This window comes from Rhinolophus sinicus, chromosome 3, assembly GCF_057876585.1.
Source record: "Rhinolophus sinicus isolate RSI-liver-muscle chromosome 3, RSI-T2T, whole genome shotgun sequence".
Taxonomy (NCBI): domain Eukaryota; kingdom Metazoa; phylum Chordata; class Mammalia; order Chiroptera; family Rhinolophidae; genus Rhinolophus; species Rhinolophus sinicus.
In genome coordinates, this window is record NC_142503.1 from 99,580,018 (window position 1) to 99,592,385 (window position 12,368).

Genomic DNA, 12,368 nt, shown 5'->3' on the forward strand with positions numbered 1-12,368 from the left:
TTGTGGAGTTAAAGTTGTTCAATTTGCTGTAAATCCCAGGAGAGATTTCAAGAGGCTCACCTCACGCCACCTTTTTTTCGACTATTATTTTTAACATTAAGTATTTCTACATGTGCCAGACACTGCTGAATGCTCACTTGTTTACTTAGAGTTTGTGGGATTCACCTTATTCCCTTTTCTGAAAATGTACTAGTTCTTCCAGCCTTCCCACACTCACCAGTGACCACCACATTGCCCACAGTAATTCTGCAAACTCATCGCCAACTTGTTCTTAGTTATCCCAACCTCTCACCAACTCCTGCAGCCATCTGAGTGCTCAAGGTTGAGGGGGGTGGAGGGGTGGAGCGCAAGGCTCATAATACCAGCATGGGCCAGGGAGCTGTGTCCTATACAACTAGACTGAGAAACAACGGCTTGAACTGGAGTGTGGGGGTGAGGGAGGCGGAAGAAGGGAGGAAAAAAAAGGAGTGAATCAGTTTGACAAGCTCCCTCCTTAGTGTCAAACCCAAGACAGAGCTTCCATGTGCCACCTTGGCAGGTGCTTGTCCTGTGACTCACCTTGAGGAACATCCTTAACCCTGCAGTACCTGTGACTCCTCCATGTAGACTGAAGAGTCAGCCTGGCCTGCTGGCAACTGCCTCATCTTTAGACCTTGCTGCTCTAAGAAATGTTCCCTCCTCCAGCAGATGGGACATTTGTCTCTTTTCTCCACTCTTGCCCCTTTGAATAACTTCCGGGATTTCCTTGGGCATCCTTCTTACTGGCAGAGCAGCTCTGCAGTCTGGAAATGGGGTGGAAGAGGCAGCCCTTACCCGTCTACCTCCCAGCCTTTTGCACTTGAAAGGTGAGCTCAGACCCCAGAGCAGGCAGGCCCTGGAGATCAGGGGCCTGGATGGTGCAAACTTTAATAAGAGTTCAAAATGTTCTAACTCCTAACTCCCTTGGTGGTTATTTTTCCTCCTTTTCATTTTGTTTCTTCTGGAGTGAACTCTTAAAGAAAAAGAGCCTCTGGACTTCTCTTCAGGGAAGGGAAGAGAAAATTTAACTCTAGATTTGCTATAATGTTCTGCCAGTCTTGAAAAACATGTTTAAAATCACATAATTAAAAACACTTATTTTGATTATTTCTGGCACAAAGTAGAATTGTAATGTAAGCACACTTAATTTTAAAACATTTAAGAGGCAAAAGACCACATATTATATAATTTTATTTATGTGAAACATCCATAAGAGCCAAATCCATAGACACAAAAAATAGATTAGTGGTTGCTTAGGGCTGGGTAGGAGGGATAGATGGATAGGTAGCTAAAGGGTACAGAGCTTCTTGAAGAGGGGATGAAAATGTTCTCACACTCTCTGTAACAATGGTTACACATATCCATGAATATATTGAAAACCACTCAATTGTATACCTTAAATGGATGAATTATATGGTATGTGAATTATATCAAAGCTGCTAAAAAGTAAGCATTAGGATGCTCTCTTTGCTACATCTACTTCAAGAATGAAGACCATTATCAGCAACCAGACTGTCGACATTCCAGAAAATGTCAACATCATTCTGAAGGGACGCACAGTTGTGAAGGGCCCCAGAGGAATTCTGCAAAGGACTTCCTCAGTGTAGAACTCAGCCTGCTTGGAAAGAAAAGGAAGAGCCTCCGGGCTGACAAACAGTGGAGAAAAGAAAGGAACTGGCTACAGTTTGCACATCTGTAGTCATGTACAGATCATGGTCAAGGGGCTTCCACTGGGATCCCGTTACAAGCTACGGTCTGTGAGTGCTCACTTCCCCATCAACTTCTTCATTCCGGAGAGTGGGGCACCTGTCGAAATCTGACATTTTTTGTATGAAAAATCTAGTGTTAATATGAGGCTAAGCATTGCTTCTTCAATACCTCAAGCCTAGAAAGTGTAAGAGACCGTTAGCATAAGAACTGCTACCTTAAGGTCAGGGTTAACAGCCCTTAGCTTAAAACAACCTAATTGTAAATTCCAGGATGTGGGCAGTTGCAGCACAAAGACCAGAAGTACTGTAGCTTATCTTATACTCTTTGAAGCTATGTAAGTCCTGTAGTTTATCTTATACTCCTTAAAGCTATGTAAGTCCTGTAGTTTATCTTGTACTCCCTAAGACTATAGAAAATTCTAAGTGCCTTAAGAACGCTATAAAAACCCTTAGCTTTAAGGGTTTGGGGTCCTTGTTAAAACCCGCTGTGTCGGACAGAGACTGGGACCCCAGCTGGCTGGAAATAAACCTCGCTGTATGACTTGCATTATCGTGTGTGTCCTCTGTCTGTCTGAGGGGTGGACGATTCCAGGCCTTAACAAAAGTTACTGGCATTGAATTTATATCAAATTCAGATGCTTTGATTCAGCAAGGGACAACAGTTAAACACAAGGGTATCAGAAAAAAAAAATGTAGATGTTACCTGTGTCCCTGGAAAAGGAACCAACCAGCCAGCCAGTGCATAAGATCTGAGAATTGTCTAACTATGGAAACAGGAAGATGCCAGATGAGTTCCCAGACCTATTGTGATATTTTAAAAATGCAATAAAATGTATCTATTGGAAAAATAACATAAGAGGAGGCATTAAACTTGTGTCCGGGGACTTGCTTAATATGCCCAAGGCTCTGCCGGTCCCATCCTGGCAGGGACAGGTTGTGTGGTGCACCCCACGACCAGGGGACTGCACTGTATTATTTACTATCCTGGAAGGTGCTTTGGATGCAGGGTAACTTGGAGGAAGGAGTGATGGGTCATCAATATTGGTAAATGCAGTTTTGGATGTGTCACCTCAAGCAGGTCATTTCACCTCTCTGGGCCTCAGTTTCCTCATCTGTAACAGAGGAAGAAGAACTCCATTTTACAGTGTTTTGGAGCCGTAAGAATCCCTTAGTAGAGTGCCTGCTCACATTGGCCACTGTTATTATTGTCATCCAGCAGTAGGAAACCAGTGAGCACCCCCACATGTCCTAGATCACCTTTACCTAAGTGATACCCTATATGCTCTCACTTGGGGGTCAGGACCCACGTCATTGTGGTTATGGAACAAGAAGAGGATCCACTGCCAGAGAGTCACAGTTTGGCTAAGGCTTACGGGCAGGACTCCAATTCAGGCCCCTAACTACAGATGCAGTAATGGCTGCTGTCCCTGGAGAATGGAGAAGGGAGAGGTTCCTTCTGACTGAAGAAGCATAAGAGGTGGCATCTAAGCCAAGCTTAGAAAGATGACCCAGAGAACAGGAGAAAGAGCACTGTAGCCTCCGGACAAAACTGGGAAGGTATTTCTGGGCCGATGTAGCAGGTGTACAAGTTAAAAGTATGTTGAGGGTGTCAGGCCATATTTAGGCCAGGAACTGGAACCTTATCTTAAAAGCCATCTTCTCTTGCTTTGTACCTTGTATCTGCAGGCTTGTGTTTGCCTCAGGCCTGGAATGTAGAAACCATCCTATCCTGTCTTGCTTTGTACTTTGTTTGTCTCCTAGGGGCTTGTGATCAGCAGGTCTGGGTGGTCCAGAGGGAGGCCTAGGGGCCAAGGTGTGGAGCTGGAGGGCTTGGTCATACCCCGAAACCCTTGGTTGCTAGAGACAATGCAACGAAACCCCCTGAAGCGCTGAAGGGGAAACAACCTTGATTACCCCTCCTATAAAACTCCATACACCTTTTTGCTTGGGGAGGTGATGGTCTTTTCTAGCCTGACCTCCCGCAGCTCAAACATGCCAAATAAATTCTAATAGACCAATTTCGGTCTCCTGCGCCTCATTCCTCCAGCCGTGCCTGACAGAGGGGTGGAGGGATATACAGAAAAGCAGCTTAAGACAGATTTATGTTGACGTAAGAACATCCAACCTTGTAGAGAATTTGAGCCAAAACTGATGAAAATTGATGGGAAGCAAGACCTCAAATGCTCCAGAGAATGGCAGCTTGCAGTTTCTTTGATGCATTTGGAATTAAGGAGTGGATGTCAGGAAGATTACTTGAAGGGGAGAAAGCAAGGTGGGGATTGGATTACAGGATAGGAAACAAGATTGTGTGCTCACTTGAAGGTGGTCATGCTTATTTCAAAGGTGTGTTAACCTAAATGCACAGAAATAATGGACAGGGTTGCTTGTGGCAAAGATAAACCTTTTACTGAAGAAGTTACATGCCTGGGGTATGACTACCCACCACGACCTGCCCAGTTAGGAGTTCATGATCAGATCCTCTGTGAAGTCACTTTCTGCAGAACCCCCTTTTCATCCATGCTTACTTACAGCCAAATAGTAACATAGTGACTCTGTACTTCAGATATATGATAATGATGAATAAAACACAAAAATAGAAAAGACTCAGGAAGATCCAGTCAAGATAAAAGTAACGGAAAGTTCTTTGTGAGCCAGGATCAAGCAGAAGTGGAGAATGGGGAGCTCAGCAGGCCCATAGTGGGCCAAGGGGGGCGCCAGTGGCTCGGCCTTCCCTTAGATGGGGTGGCTAGAAGTAAAAGTGTCATGTGTACAACCCCCATGCAGAGAGCTCGGCAAAGCCTGGCAAGGGAAAGGTGGACAGAACCTCTGTCCCAGCAGCTCTGTCCCTACGACACAGTTGGGGAAAGTCTCACACATGAGCATAAGATCAGGAGCCCTTTGAGGAATGTATGTCGCAACATTGATTGTAAACAATCCATATGCTCAACAGGAAAAGGGTAAAATCAGTACCAGTACATCCACTTCATGGAATACTCTCCAGTGATGAATTGGGTGACCTAGGGCTACATGGATCTACCAGATGGATCTGGCTAAAGCATGACAGAGTCAGGCCTGGCTTCCTGCAGGTGGGTGGGGACAATCCTCTCAGGGAGGAAGACTCAAGTCAGTGGGTGATGGTTATTCAGTCTACCACAGGCATTCAGAGGAGGGAAGGAACCAGGTCATTTCAGATTTGATAAATCAGGGAGATGTAGGGTGACTGGAGAGAGTGCTGATTGCATCAGGTGTACAAAGACTTCACGTGCCCCTAGTCCTCTTGTTTAAAGTCTCTTCCGTTTTTTTCCTCTCAGTCTGGTAGGTTTTGAGCTCCTCTGGCTAGGGTTTCCGGGCGGGAATTCCCGCCTGTTCTCAGGAATTTTTTTCGCTTTCCCATTCTTGAATTCTGAGATATAAACTGTTTTCCGTTCTCCACGATGAATCGTTTCCATAAAGTGAAGGCCTATACTACCAACCACCTGGGTTCAAGGAGCCGATTTTCCCGATTTCCTGACCAACTTTTCTTGGGATTTGGGAATGGAAAAGCGAAAAAAATTCCCAAGAATGGGCAGGAATTCCCACCCGGAAACCCTACCAATAAACAGGAAAAATGTCTAAGAGATAAATTGTGAGCAGTATGTTTATTTCCCATTGTGGGTATTACTGGGTTCAAGAAGCTGATTTTCCCAATTTCCCAACCAACTTTTCTCAGGATTTTGGAACGGGAAAGTGAAAAAATTCACTTGAACGGGCGGGAATTCCTGCCTGGAAACACTACCTCTGGCCTGTTCTTTTCTCTAGATGCTGATGGAAAGCTGATACTGAGCCTTGCAGAAGAAAAGGAATTTCAAGAAGAATGTATCTTAACTGTTCTGCAGCTGCAGGCAGTGGACACCATTCCAGGTCATAAAATTGGTTCAAAGAATCTTGATTGAAGTGGAATTGAGAATATTTATAACAGTTCTGTCCAGGATTGAAATGTATTCTATTACTAAAAACTGTTCTTGGGAACAAGATACTGATCTACGCAAGCAACACGGAGAATCTCAAAAACTTCTGCTGAGTGAAAGAAACTAGACACAAAAAAAGCATTCTATTCATGTGAAACTCTAGGAAAGCTGAATGTAATCTATAGTGACACAAAGTAGATCAGTGGTTGCCTGGGGTCAGGGGTGAGGGTAGGATTGACAGGTAAGGGTCAGGAGGGACCTGCCTAAAATAATGATGAAGTTCTAAAGTATTTTGACAGTGGTGGTAGGTAGTCAGGTGTATACTTTTTCCAAACTTTATCAAACTGTACACTTGGAATGAGTGTGCATTTTCTTATATGGAAACTGTACCTCAAGAAACTTTATTTTAAATAATTAAAAAAGAATTATCCTTGGAAGTATGTTTACAAGACGAAGAGGGCTTTTTAAGACACTCAGACTTTAGAGATTATTTTTAGATTTTCTAAAAATACCCATTAACCTCTAAAATATCTATTATTCTAATTGGTTGCTGTACTTGATAATTGTTGCCCTGATATTGATATTAAAATAGTAACTAAAATATCAAGTGAATCTCTGTATTCCTAAAAGATATAAATATTTGTATATAATATATTATAATAATCTCAACTCAGGATGAACATCAGCAGTTCCCTTTTTTCTAATATGTATGAATATTTAATAAAACCCATGACTTTGTCTTAAAATTTCTGCTATCTACAGAATTGTCAATTCCTGTTCAAACATGAGTTTGAAAGTCTGAAAGGCAGTATAGCAGAGTAATTAACAGCATAAATCTGGAACCAGATTGGTTAGGTTCAAATTCTACCTCCATTCCGTACTAACTTGGTGGTATCAGAGAAGTTCCTTAACTTTGCTGTACCTCCGTCTCTACATTGTAACATGGGAATAATAATAGTACGTACTTCATAGGGTTCTTGTGAGGGTGAGAGAGTTAATACATGTAAAGCACCCAGGACATGGCACATAGCGTACTAGTCAGACAGGCTAGTTATGCTGTATATAATACCAAACAACTCCAAAATCTCAGTGGTTTCAAACAATAAAGGTTTCTTTCTCACTCACTACACATGTATTACAGATTGGAAGGGGGGTATTGATCCCCCTAAGTCACTCAGGGACTCAGGCTGATGGAAGCTCAATGTGACACATGGTTCTGTGATCACCAAGCAGGAAAAGGGGATGTGGCAGATCAGTCATTGGCTCTTAAAATTTCTGCTATCTACATTTTATTTGGCAAAACTAGTCACATGGTCAGACCTAACTTCAAAGGGGCAAGGACCATATGTCTAGAAAGGGGGAGAACTAGAAACATTTGGTGAACACTAATGATTACTATGGTTACCTATTATAATTCAATTTCAAAGGGGGTAGAGGAGCACTCAACGAAGGGATAACATTTGAGCTGAGGCCTCAATGACAAAAAAGGGCCAACTATGGAAGCAACCTGTGCCAAGTCTCAAAGGTAGGAATGGGCTTGAAGCATTTGAGGAACAGAAAAATGGCTCCAATGTTTGAAGAATGGTGAATAAGAGTGAGGCTGGGTAACACAAGGCCTTGAAGGCCATGGTAAGGAGTTTGAATTTTATTCCCAAGTGTGCTGGGAAGCCACTGGAGGGTTTTAATCAGATAACATGCTATAATTTTTATGAAGACCATTCACTTTGTTTGTTGTGGGATGGGAAAGCATGGAATAAGGGAACCAGTGAAGAGGCATTAGTCCAGCGAGAGATGCCAGTGGCCTGGATCAGTGTAGTAGCAATAGAGGGGAATAGACGTAGTCAAGATTGATTTTGGAAGTAGAGCTGATGGATTGGATGTAGAGTGTGACGGAAAGGAAGGAATCAATAATGACCCCTAGGTTTCTGGCCTGAGAAGCTGAGTGGTTATTAAGATGGAGATTTCTCCCCGTGTAGAAACTGGGTGGTAGTGGTGTTTTCTGAATCAAGAGTTTTGGCTTGTCCATGTTAATTTGGAGATGCTTTTGGATATTTAAGAGTTGATATATGACTTTGGAGATCTGTGGAGTGGACAAGGCTGGAGATATAAACTTGGGGGTTGTATTAGCTATCTATTAGTTATAAGAAATAACCTCCAAACCTAGTAGCCTGAAACAACAAACATTTATTATCTCACAGTTTCTGTTGGTGAAGAATTTGAGAGTTGCTTAGCTGGATAATCCTGGTTCTGGGTCTCTCATAAAGTTGCAGTCAAAGTGTCAGCTGGGGCTGCAGTCACCTGAAAGCCTGACTGGGGCTGGAGAGTCCACTTCCAAGATGGCTCACCTACATGGATGGCTATTGGCAAGAGGCCCCGATTTCTCATCCTCTGCCACTCCATAGGCTGCTTGAATGTTCTCAGGACAGCAGCTAGGTTCCCCCAGAGCAAGTGATCCAAGAGATAGCAAGAGGCAGAAACCACACTAGGACCTTGTCTTATAAGCAACATACCATTACTTCTGCCATCTTCTCTTGATCATACATGCCAACCCTCATATGATGTGGGTGGAGATTACACAAAGACATGAATCTCAGGAGATTCTGTCAGCATATACATAATATATAAAGCTATCGGAATAGGCGGGATAATTTTGTTGGGGGAGAATATTTATAGAGAATTCTGGGACACTCCAATATTTAAAGGTCAGACAAAGGAGAAGGAATCAGCAGAGGAGGCTGAAAGAAATGGGCAGTGAGGTAGTAGGAAAACCAAGAGCATGTAGGTTCATGAAAACATAGGGCAGTATTGACTTAACCAAGTCAAAGGTTACCGAGAGTAAGAAGAAGACTGCAAAGTTGTTTGGATCTACAATACAGTGGTAACTGGCAATCGTGCCAAGAGCAATTCCCATGGAATATTAAACCTAATTGGAATAGGTTGAAAGCAAATATAATGGAAGAATCTGGTGACATTGAACACAGAAAATTCTTCTGATATATTTTGCTATGGAGGGGAACTTGGGATCAAGAACATTTTTCATGATGGGAGATGCTAGAACATGTTTGAATACTAAATAGCAATGATCCAATAGCAGGGCAAAAACTGGCAATGCCGAGAAAGAGGGGTCACTGTGAGAGGAAGTTCTAAAAAGGCATGAGGAGATGGGGTTCTGAACCACACACAGGGGCTGGACTCGGAGGGGAGAAGGGACAATTCATCCCGGGAAACAGGAAGGGAGGCAGAGAATATGGGGTCAGCTACCAGTGGGTGGGTCAGTTTGGTGGTGGAAGGAAGCTGAGGGTGTTCTCATCTCAGAGGATTTGTTTTCTTTTTTCTTTTTACTTTTTGTCTTAAAGCAGTAGAAATGTATTCTCCCATAGTTGTGGAAGGCAGAAGTCTGAAATTAGTGTGTTGGCAGGGCTGGATCCTTCTGAGGCTCTGAAGGGGTACCTGTTCCCTCCTAGCTCCTGATAGCTGTCAGGAATCCTCGGCATTCCTTAGCTTGTGGGCATTCCAATCTCTGCTTCTCTTTTCTTAATGAAATACAAGTTGAGGGTTCACAGTAAACATATAGACCAGGGACATAGGGACACAGTAAACATATTATTTTAAGTTTCAATTGTGATATAATAGAGAGTTTTGATATTTTGAAGCTTCTGCCAATCTTTTTCCCCCCAGTTTGCCATTTTAGTTTCCACTAGGATATTTTCTTCCCATCTATTATGGACTGAATGTATCGGTCCCCCCCAAATTCATATGTTGAAGGCCCAATCACCGTTGAGCCTATACCTGGAGTAAGGAAGTAATTAAGGTTAAATGAGGCCATAAGTGTGGGGCCTTATGTGATAGGATTACTGTTCTTAGAGAGTCTGTCTCTGTGTGCACACACTGAGGAAAGGCCAGGTAAGGACACAATGGAAAGTCATCTGTCTGCAATCCAGGAGGAGAGTTCTCACCAGAAACCAAATCAGCCTAAGCCTTGATCTTGGACCTCTAGTCTCCAGAACTAAGAAAATAAATTTCTGTTGTTTAAGCAACCCAGTCTGTGGTATTTTGTCATGGCAGCCTCAGTAGATGAAGATGACTTCATATTTGGAATTTGATATGATTAGTAATACTGAAAAAAATACAAAATCAATGTGAAATTAAGGCATATACAAGAGCAATTCAAATACACTTAACAATAGTTGCTACATTCGAACTGAGCTACATACTTATGCAATCAAATTCTTCTTCTTCATCATCCATTGATTTGTTGATAAATGCATGCGGGTGTTTTGTTACTGAAAGCTTTGTTTCTTCAGCCACGACTCATTGTGCCATCTCTGTGGCTCTAAGGCCTACCACCTTCAGAAGTCTACCTGTGGCAAATGTGACTGACCTGGTAAGTGGAAGAGAAAGTACAACTGGAGTGCCAAGGCTAAAAGATGAAATAGCCCCAGGACTGATTGAATGAGGCACCTAAAAATTGTATACCGCAAATTCAGGCACGGATTCCATTAAGGAACGCTTAAACCCCAGAAGGCAGCTGTTGCAACATCCAGTTCATCTGAAGGATTTCAACGATGAGCTGCAAAATAAATGTTCTGGTTTAAAAAAAAAATAGTGCCAGGCCTTCTGGCTTTCACATCGTGCCCTATATTGTTAGTTGGCTGAACGGAGCCTGTCATGCTTTTTTCTTCAAGTTTCTCTGGGCACTTAGCAAAAGTAGCTAACTCGACAATTCTTGTAATTACCTTTACTCACATTTCATTCAAGTTATGTTGCATGATCTAGTGTTTCCCCCTGCACCCGTACCTTATCTCAATTCATAACAGGTAATTATGCTATAGCACCCCAAGAACTATCACCCTCTACTTACAAGAGCAACAGCCAGTCCTTGCTGCTGAGTGACTGGAAAAGTAATCTAGTTTCGAGCCCCATCCTGAGAGGTGGCTTTCTAGAGCCACTTACGGTTGGATTTTCTCGAAAGCAGAGCTTAAGATGAAGACCTATTCATCTTAGGCATTTATTTGGGAAGTGATCCCCGGAGCATGGTAACAGGAAGAGTATGACAGAGAAAGAAAAACCAATTGTCAAAGTGCATTATCAAGGTCACACCTTGACTGTACATGTCTCCCACAGTTGCCTTCCTGGAGGAGGAAAGGCTGCAGCACTCCTCTAATGGTTCCTGTGTCCCTTTGGGTTAGGTGTCTCCAAGTTATTAATACCTATTTCACCCCCACTTCTCAACTCCATTGAAGAAGCAGAATTTAGCAATTTAGAGCCTGCTTGGGGTGGGTTGCTGTTATCAGGGGTGAGCCTGAGCTTTCAGGGAATCGGTCATTGGTAATCGAGCTTTCAGGGAATTCAGCACTGGCTGAAATCAGTGGCTACTGAGGAGAGGGATGTGGGGCACTAGAGGTTCCGCTATCTCCTGTGAAACATTGCCAGCACCCCTCTTAGGGCCTTAGAAGGAGCTCTGGCAAGTGAGGGGCCCTGAAACTTAAACTTTTATCTTCAGGGTTAATCCATCTCTGCTGGGGACTCACAGTGAGCAGGAATGTTTTACTGAAGTCAACTCTCCACACGATGATTTGTCCTCCTTTCCTGGTCTCCTACTGCCCTGGAGTCTCAGGATCTCTCTCAGACACATCCTGCCTGGTCTTCTGTCTAGCCTTCTAGAATCCCACGGGTGGGGTAAAGGGAAGTTAGGAAGTGTCAGTCTTGTCACGAGCTTTATTGGGATGTTGCTGAGTTGCTAAGGGTCTTCATGTTTAAGAAGGATGAGTTCATGTGTCAATTGCCTCATTGAGATAAACTAGAATGAAGATGAAAAAGGTTGGATTTAGCAATTGGCGGACAGGAGGACATTCCCTGGGGCACTTATTCCAGGTTATGGAGGAATTAGTCCTTCAAGGCCACTTCAGATTTTCAAACTGTTCTCTGGAGGTCGAGGTGACACATGATCTGCTAACTAGTTGAGGCAAGTCCCCTCACAGATAGAACTTCAGAGGAAAGTCTCAAAATAAAGGCAGGAACTACAGACCAGTGCCCATGAGAATTGGAACTCAGTAAGTAACTTACCCACATTTGTTAGCTTGGTTTCCCCTTTCTCCTTCTGGCAGGTGAGTCCTCAGGATAGGAAGAGTTTGTGCACCTATGTTTGAGAGCAACCAAGAGGGAGCTGGTCTTATTCCCAGGTTAGTGTTGGGGTCTGTGGAGGAGGGTTCCCCTAAGGATGGCAGCTAGTGAGAAAGAGAAAAGGGGAGGCAGGGGTGGAGATGCCCCAGAAGAAAAGCAATGCAGTAATGGGTGACCCGAGGGAGACACAGGGCGTTGGTGGAAGAATGGCTTACAGGCTGAAAAACAAGGAGAGGATATCTCTATTCAGAAAAAATGGGGAGCTTCAGTCTGGTAAAGGAACAAGTTTAGAGTAAATGGGGATTGTGAAAATAGGAGGAGATTGTAGGCTGGAAAACATTTCAGTAGTGGGGTTTCAGAAAATGAAAGAATCTACAGTATGGTCCAGTAAATGAGCAACTATGGGAAAAGAGAAAGGACTAAAGTCAAGGAGGTCACAGAACTAAGGCTCAGTATGGGAAGGCCATTCACAGGGACATGCAGTGGATGGAGAAGAATAAAATCATTTCCTCATGCCTCAACCTACTTGATTTTAGTAATTTATTTAGTAATTTAGTAATTTATTTCTTCA